The following is an 8,246-nucleotide window of genomic DNA, read 5'->3' as shown; positions in this document are numbered from 1 at the left end:
AGGCACTGATTCCTTTTGTTATTTATAAGCAAAAAAAGACCCTATTCCTTCTTTTCTATTCTTTCTCTGGGTGAATAGCTCCACCAGTTATCCCTTCACCAAACCAAAGACCTGGGAATCGACTTGGACTTCCTTTCCTCTCTGCTGCCCCTTTCCCCAGACATCCACTCCAACATCATGATTTCCTCCTTGATCCTTTTCGCATCTAGTTCTACATTCAGTGTCTAAGTTCATACATTCAATTTTCTCTCACCTTGACCTGTCCAGCAGTCCCACTCTATAGTCCTCCATTCCCTCTTCTGAATCATAGCCTAAGTGTTCTTTCTAATGCAACAGTGCGATTCTGTTACTCTCGTATTTGAAATCTCTCAGTATCTTTTTACTGCCTCTCGGATTTAGTCCAAACTCTTTAGCATACATGCAGGGACCTCAAGGATCTGGCAGCTGCTGTGTTCTCCAGCCATCTCTCTCTGAATGGTTTCTCTCTTGGCCTCATTTCTCCATCACCCCTCCTTCCCCAAAACACATATTGTGAAATACTCAGAGTATCTCTTGTGGGCTAGACTATATCACATTTTGGGGGTTGTTTCTTCACTTTTGCTTATAATTTACCTCTTCCGTCCTCCAAAACTGGCTCAGCTTACAAGATGTAACCGAAGTGCCACTTCCTCTCTGAAGCCTTTTGACAACTCACCCTCAGGAAAAATCAAGCACTCTCTTCCTTGTTTCCCCCTCTCTGCTTTGTAGTCCTCAACATTTTTTTTTTTTCATGAATTGTTTACCACACTATTTGCCAACAGTAAACTAAAAGGTGCTGGGGACTAAGTGCAAGTTGTGCTCCTGTTGTCGTCTCTGACACTTTAGCAATGTTCCAGAAATGTTTGTTGACTAAGGGTATATTTCTATGCATGACAGAATAGCAATTTAGGAATTTTCATTAGCAGTATTCCTTTACTTCCTATAACTTTGAGGATATAAAATTAGCTGCTTCCACAAAATGGTGGGGACAGGGGCCGTATTGCAAAGGTTTGGCTTTAAGAAGCAGACTTGTGAACAGCAGTAGGCTCTGCCTACAGTAGTTTCAGCTACTGACGTTGGCAGCCTTTGTCCCTATAGAGTTCAGAGGGCTGTTGGTCACTTTCGGTCTTCGTCTTATAAACACTTACACACAGAAAGCTTGCGTGGGAATCCAAGCAGAGGATATCTGTGTGGACTGACAGAGGACTTTAAAACTTTAGAGAGCCTCATCTCTCTGGAGTAGTTTAAATAAGCATCTCCCCAGGGATGAAATAAATGAATCTGCTTAATATTCCATCCAGGCTCTGTAAAGCAACAGGGCAAGAGAGAAGAAGCAAAGAACAGTGGTGAAGTCAGCAGGTGTTTACCAAGTGGCCATTGCATGGCCCGTGCTGTAGGACGGCACGGACAGAAGTTCAGTGAAAAGGGCAGTCCTCAGAGGATTTATAGTTCAAAGTCATTGATGTCATAAAAATGAATATACCTTCTTTGATATGTTCTGATAATAAATGTGGACTACTTTTATTTTTAAAAAATTATTTAAAAATATAAAATATTTGGCAAAGCACAGAGAATTTTGTTACGGTTGTCAGTGGTTGAAAAGGGAAGAGTCCACGATGTGTTGTTCATGGTCTAAGTCAGAGATCTCAAGCTAGTGGCCACTGGGCTGGGGTTGTAAAATATTTTCAAATTCAGAAAATTTTTCATAAAAATTAAGATTTCTTACTTAGTCGTGGTTTCTGCCTGGCTCTTAAATTCATTTGACTTTGTGATCTCAGATTAATGCGTGACTTAGCGTTTTGGAGGGAAACTATACAAAGGTTTTTAACTTCAGATAGGTGGGTTTTCGTAAAAAAACAAAGAATATTTAAGTCACTTGTGAGTTCCTAGGCATAATACAATGATTTGTTTAAAAATAAACAAAAATGGCAACTGAAGATTAATACTGCTTTTGTTTCATAGTTTAGATCCAGGATCAACAGACCTTTTTATGTAAAGGGCCAGATAATAAGTATTTTAGGCTTTGCATTTCAGGTCTTTGTTGCAGCTACTCAAGTCTGCCGTTGTCCTGTGAGAGCAGCCAGAGACAATACATGAACAAATGAGCATAGCTGTGTGCCAGTAAAACTTTATAAACATTGAATTTGAATTTCTTACAATTTTTATGTCACAAAATATTACTTTTCTTTTATTTTTCTCAATTATTTAAAAATATAAAAACTATTTTTAGTTCCTAAGTCATATAAAAGCAGGAGGCAGACCTCGTTTGGCCCATAGGCCTAATGGATATTGGAGAATTGTCAGTGCAAAATCTTGGTCTTAGGCTTTTAAGACCTGACTAGCCCAAAAGTAACAATCCAGAATGATCTTTCCTCCATGTAGTGCAAGAGAATTCTCCTTTCCTCGCTTTTCATAATCAGAGGGAGCTGGGATGATGTCTCTCTTGAACATGGAAGACCAACTTGTTCACCTTGCATTTCCCAAACCCTCAGAGGCCAGTCTACATTTCAGCCAGCTCAGATGATGAGTGAGCCTTGTGTTTTCCATGAGGAACTCTATCCCTTAAGCATCTGAATCCCAGTCATACTTATGCATGGAAAAGGCTAAGTAAAATCTATTAATATCCTAGCTAGAAAGAAAACTATAAAATTACACATATATGCAAGCTTGTGTGTCTTTTGCAGTTCAAAGTGTAGTCAGCAAAAAAAGTGTGCGTGCTATTGCACTGGGAGGAAATCGGTGTCTTTGAAATCAAATACCCTGCCATTGGCATATCCAGGCTTGAAACCCGGCTGCAGCTTTTAGCTTCCACCACATGTTTACATTGGAAATCTCTCTGTGCGCATATAGAGTTTGTTCTCTTATGAAATCATGTCTCTAGGGAAGGATAATTTAAAGCCATTTCCGTTTGTTATGTCTGAGCTGAACTAGACTATTAGGGCTTGTTAACGCTGGATAAACTTGAGCCCTATAACTGCCTTCATCTGCAGATTATAGAATCTGTCCAACAAATTGCATTCTGATGTTTTCAGATGAAGACTAAGCAAGCAAGGGCCTTCTAATTTATATTCTATCACCATGGTTGTCTTAGGAATCACAGTTTTGACTTTCATGTCTACTTGGTATAGCAGAGATGATATGACTCTTGAACGGGCCAAAAGTAATCCAGAAGTAATTGAGACACTAAACTACATCTGCATGCTGCTATAGCAGAGCAAGCAAAAGCTGGCAGTCAGAAAACTGCTGGCTAAGCATCTTTCTTCAGAGTACCTCCCTTCCCCCAGCCGTAGCATAAATCAATGTTAGGTCCACTGAAATAGCGTGTGTGGTCTGCATTTAGAAATTTCATTTGAAAATTATATTGTGGCAACCATGAGACAGATGGATAAAGTAAAACAAGTTTTCTTTAGGCTCGTGTTAAGTAAATAGAATTAAGTGAAGATAGACGTTTCCCTGATTTAGTGAAGGGAAGGTGATGGTTGCCTCAGGGTCTCCAGCTCCCTTCACCTGCATTCATCAAACCCATTGAACACCCTTACTTAATGCTTACATTTAAGTATTTGGCTGATAATCATTCTCCATTTTAGATAGTAGTATGTTAGAAGGTAAGAATTATATCTGTTTGACTTCTTTTTTTTTTTTTTTTTTAATGTCTAGCAGAAATGCCTATACAGGTTCAGTAAAGTCTTAAATAGGGTGGCACTGGGCAGTGGACTGTACAACTTGGCGTCCCATAACTAGGAAAGGAATACGTCCTTCATGGCTCCAACCTTATTGACATTGTCTCCACTGAATTTAATTATTTTTAACAAACTTGTGGAAGTCATCGTCCTAAGCCCAGAGGTTGGTGATGGGTGGTGGTGGAATATAGAGATAAATAAGACCTGGACCCTCTCAAAAGGTGACTGTGTATATATATCATCCTAATCAAGACCAGATTCAAAGAATGCCACAAATGAAGGGCAGACATGGGACAGTAACATTTAAACTGGGCTTTGAGTGAGAAATAGACTTTTAACTGACTGGAGAGAGAAGTATCTGCTAGACTAAGGGAACACCCTTAACAAAATTCAAAAGTAGAAAAGTACGGAACATGTTTAGGGAGTGTGGGAATAAGCCCATCCCTTGCTTGCTCCCTTCTCTCTTTCTTGATTCAGTATTGAATGAATGCCCTTGTCCTCACAAAGTTTACAGTCTAGAGGAAGAGACAGCCACGAGTCAAAGAAGACCAAAGTAAATGACAAATTATAGCCATGATCCTTACCACAAAGGAGAGGGGTATGTTGGCTAAGAGAGAGCATTGTAGGAAAATCCAGCATACTTTTAAGGGCTTTGCTGAGGAGCTATTCTGCACCTTGGCGGGAAAGTAGTCATTGATTAGATGAGACCATTTCCTGAAGACGCATCTGAGTGTACACAGGTGAGATATTGCAAGTGTTAGATGCAACTGACTAGAGACTCAGAGATCAAACCAAAGTGGGAAATTCGTCTTTATTCCAAGAGTAAAGGGAAGCCATTGGCTTGTTTCAAGCAAGGAGTGGGGCGAGGTGATGAGGCTTGCTTTTTGGAAAGATCATGTTGGCTGCAATGTAGCGAATGAATTAGAAGGGCAGAGAGCGGACAGGGAGTCCTACTGGGAGGCAGTTGTGATTGTCCGGGTGGGATATTGGTGGTGGTTTGCATTCAGGTAATGGTGGTGGAGATGAAGAGAAGGGAATGAATTCAAGGTCCTGGCCTTGGAGACATTGAATTTGAGATGGCTTTGAAATACTGAGAAGATATACAAGGAAGATACAGGAGCCTTGAGCTCAGTGAAGAGATCTGGGCTGGAGATAAACATTTGAGAGTCATCTCTCTATAGATGGTAATTGAATGAATGAATGGTAAAATGAATTAATGGATAAGACTGGGTGGGGAGAGAGCACGGAGCAAGAAGAGGGCCTGAACAACTGTGCGCTGCTGTATTTCTATAGCTATTAATTATCAGTTGTGAGGATGCCAGAGTGAATATTTCGTCCTGTTGCTAGCTCTCATGCCTCGTACGGACACATTCTGAAAGCTAACAAGAACCTGGGAAGTGACCAGCCTGCCCCTTTGTCCACATGCAAAAACCCCTTCCAACATATTAGTGGGTGGGCTCTAAGAGTTCACATAGAAGGTGGTTTGAATTGTAAAACACTCTTGCAAAAGAAGTACCTAGGTTCCTAGGCTGATGCCACCAGAGAACCTAATTGACCAGGCTCCTTACTGTGAGACATTATGTTCAATAGGACTTTGGAGTACAGGGACAGATTTCCCTTACTGCTTGCTGCCTAGGGCGTGGGCCTGGGGACTCTTCTCCACCCTCCTTCCATCCCACTTGCCAGGCACTGGGAGATAGGACTGTCCACCGTTGTTGTCTTTGGGGAGGGGCTTAGTAGCTCAGAAAGGGAATCTCAGGGGTTTCTGGGATACCTCCAAGTACAAGTTCCCTGAGACTCTTCTAGTTCTGTGCCTGAACCTATTTGGTCCCTTTTTATCTTTTCTGAGAACCCCAAGGATTGGCCAGTCTGTGTCCCTTGCTTTTACTACCAGCAGGTAGGAATCTGGTTGAGTCGGGGGCTAAGGGGCACAGTCAGATGTTTAGCCTACAAGTATAGTCATAAAACTTTTCCTCATCCTTCCAGTTCCTGAAGCAAGCAAACAGCTCTTTGGAAATTTCTAAGGATTTTTATTACTAGCAGTGTCAGAAAGCAGGTTGAGAGCAAAACAGCCCCCTCTGGGCCTCTTCCCTAGCCTGTCCTTATTTTGTGTTGCTTTCCTTAGACCTAGTGTGAACACCATCCTGATTTCTGAGGTCAGCCCCAGTTCACACCTGCTGTCTTGGCATAATTGCTCCCCTACTTCCCCTTTAAAAAGTTTAGAAACAAATTATGGCCACTCAGTTTAACCCCACAGAGAAAGATAAAGCGATGCATCAATGGTAATGGTGGATTCAAAAAGGATTCAAAAAGTCATCTTCATCTGCAAGTTAGTGAGACCATATGAGCCAGCAGAGTAGCTTCCTTGGTATTTTGTTCCAGGCGCTAGACTGGGTCTGTGTGTGTGTAGGTGCAGGGCATGGGGTAGTGGAGAGGACACATGTGGAGTGCTGGAATTGGGGCTAGGGTGCTGCCGCAGAGGGGTGCATACCTTTTCTCCTGTGCCTTCCTCCCTCCACAACCAGGCCTGCTACAGGAAACTCAGAGCTGCACTGGGCAAGATGATATCAAAGACCAGGATTGAGGAAAGTGGGCTTCCAGGCATCTTGAATAGAGGATAAACATTTGGAAGCAGAAATGGAGCCAGGTTATGACAGACAGAGAGCAGAGTGTTGTGGCCTAGGTCATTGTCTGGTTGTTGCAGCAGGGAGAGAAGATCACAGAATTGTCAAAGTTTCACTTAAAATTTTTCTGAAATGTTGTCACTCTGGGGGAATGGTTCAGGATGACCTTCCCTGTGTCCGCATAGCTATGCATCTGTAAAGAGGTTTGTAAGCAGCTGAGGCCACCCAACTGGTGAAACCATGTGGGGTACCCCAAGGTCCTAGGTCTCTAAGAGATGTACTTAGGTCACATGTACACAATATAAGAACCACTCATGATGTTAAACAAACAAATATGTGCTCCTTCCTCATAACTACTTCCATGAAACAAAAAGCTATTTAGAAATGTTGACTGTAGTGGTACTGTTTTCTTGATGAAGAGATTACTTGTAAAGTAATAAAGAATATTAGAAAAATGAGCCATAGTCACTACTATTTGTGGTGCTATATAGGTAGTGTGTCTGTTACAAAACTTTTGCATCTTCCAATATGTTTTAAACTATAAAGTGAAGTTTGTCACTCCTGGGCACTCAAAAGCTTAAAAGCCTGAAGATCTTGTGCTGTCTGGTGGGGAAGGTGAGCCAGGTCAGCTCTTCAGAAAGCTGCGGGCCAGCGTCTGGGCTCACTCACGAATTGAGTATGAAAAAGAAAACACGATGGTGGAATCAGGACTGAATTGTGAACTGGGAGTTTGATTTCAGGCTCTGAGGTTTGATATGCCTTTGTGTGAGCCTCTTGGTCTCAGTGTGACTCAGTTTCCCTTTCTGTAAAATGAGAAGATATTCCTATTGTTAGAGTAGATTCTGAGTACCTTTTAGGAAAAATTCCAGTGAAGCGAGCTCTCTGACTATGGAGGGGACTGTGATACACGGGAATAGGACTCTGTCTCGTCATTAAAGGGGTAGAGGCAGTGCCAAACGAACCTTTCTCAGGAATAGTAGAGATGGCTCGCCTGTTTTGGTGAGACTAGTTCTTACATCTCATTTCCTATTTTGCCTGTTTAAGGAGATTTTTTTGTTGTTTTACTCATATTGAATAAAGAAAACATCGATACAAATCTCGTTCAATGGTAGGTTAGCTCCAATGTCTTCAAAGTCAGTTGAGCATTTTAAAATTCACCTTAATATTGTCTAAAATTCAATTTGCCTGAAAAATTTAGCTCACTATTATATTACCAGCTTCCTAAACCACCTGATTCTAGAAGCAACAGAAAATAAAGTAGAACTTGGGCTTGCAGGTCTACTAGATTCTCTAGCTAAAGTCACCCATATGTGTCCGGAGATTTCATCCACCCTCTCCTGTTCTGGATGTAATATCATTTGGGCCATGGTTTTCTTGTAGATAACCTCCCCAGATCTAGACTGAATAAAATTTATGGGGCTTATTGGTCACAGTTTGAGGGCCAGATTTGTCCAGTGGTTTGAGACTTTATTTCCCCAAGATGAAAATACACTTTTTTATTTTTCTTTTATGAATTTAAAAAAAAATGAAAATATAAAGGAAAAAGTCAATTTAAATTATATGAGAGAGTCTACGGCCATGCCACCCTGAACATGCCCGATCTCGTCTGATCTCGGAAGCTAAGCAGGGTCAGGCCTGATTAGTACTTGGATGGGAGACCACCTAGGAAGACTGGGTGCTGTAGGCAAAAAAAATAAAAAATATAAAATATAAAAATAAATCATATGAGAGAAGTAACGTTTTGGTGTGCAACCCTCTGAATATCACACAGGATGTGCATTATTTTTACTCAGGCATGCCATTTTTTAGAAAACAAGATCACGTTGTACTTGCTGCTTGTGACCTTGTTTTTTTTCGCTCAGCAGTCTGTTGTGGATAACTGTGTTCATAAATGAAGAGCACCACCATTAATTAGAGTGGCTCC

The 8,246-nt window shown here is 41.3% G+C and overlaps 1 protein-coding gene and 1 non-coding gene across 9 annotated transcripts in view; both read left to right on the top strand.

The window, feature by feature from the left end:
* Positions 1-8,246, top strand: part of RAD51B (RAD51 paralog B) — a 490,110-nt gene that overhangs the window by 386,095 nt on the left and 95,769 nt on the right. The gene's annotated exons all lie outside the window — the stretch shown is intronic.
* Positions 7,891-8,009, top strand: LOC111735861. The gene has a single exon (XR_002779002.1). It is a non-coding gene; the product is annotated as a 5S ribosomal RNA (ribosomal RNA).

The sequence above is a fragment of the Pteropus vampyrus genome, unplaced genomic scaffold (assembly GCF_000151845.1).
Source record: "Pteropus vampyrus isolate Shadow unplaced genomic scaffold, Pvam_2.0 Scaffold15, whole genome shotgun sequence".
Classification (NCBI taxonomy): Eukaryota; Metazoa; Chordata; class Mammalia; order Chiroptera; family Pteropodidae; genus Pteropus; species Pteropus vampyrus.
This window is presented reverse-complemented; position numbering and strand designations above follow the sequence as displayed.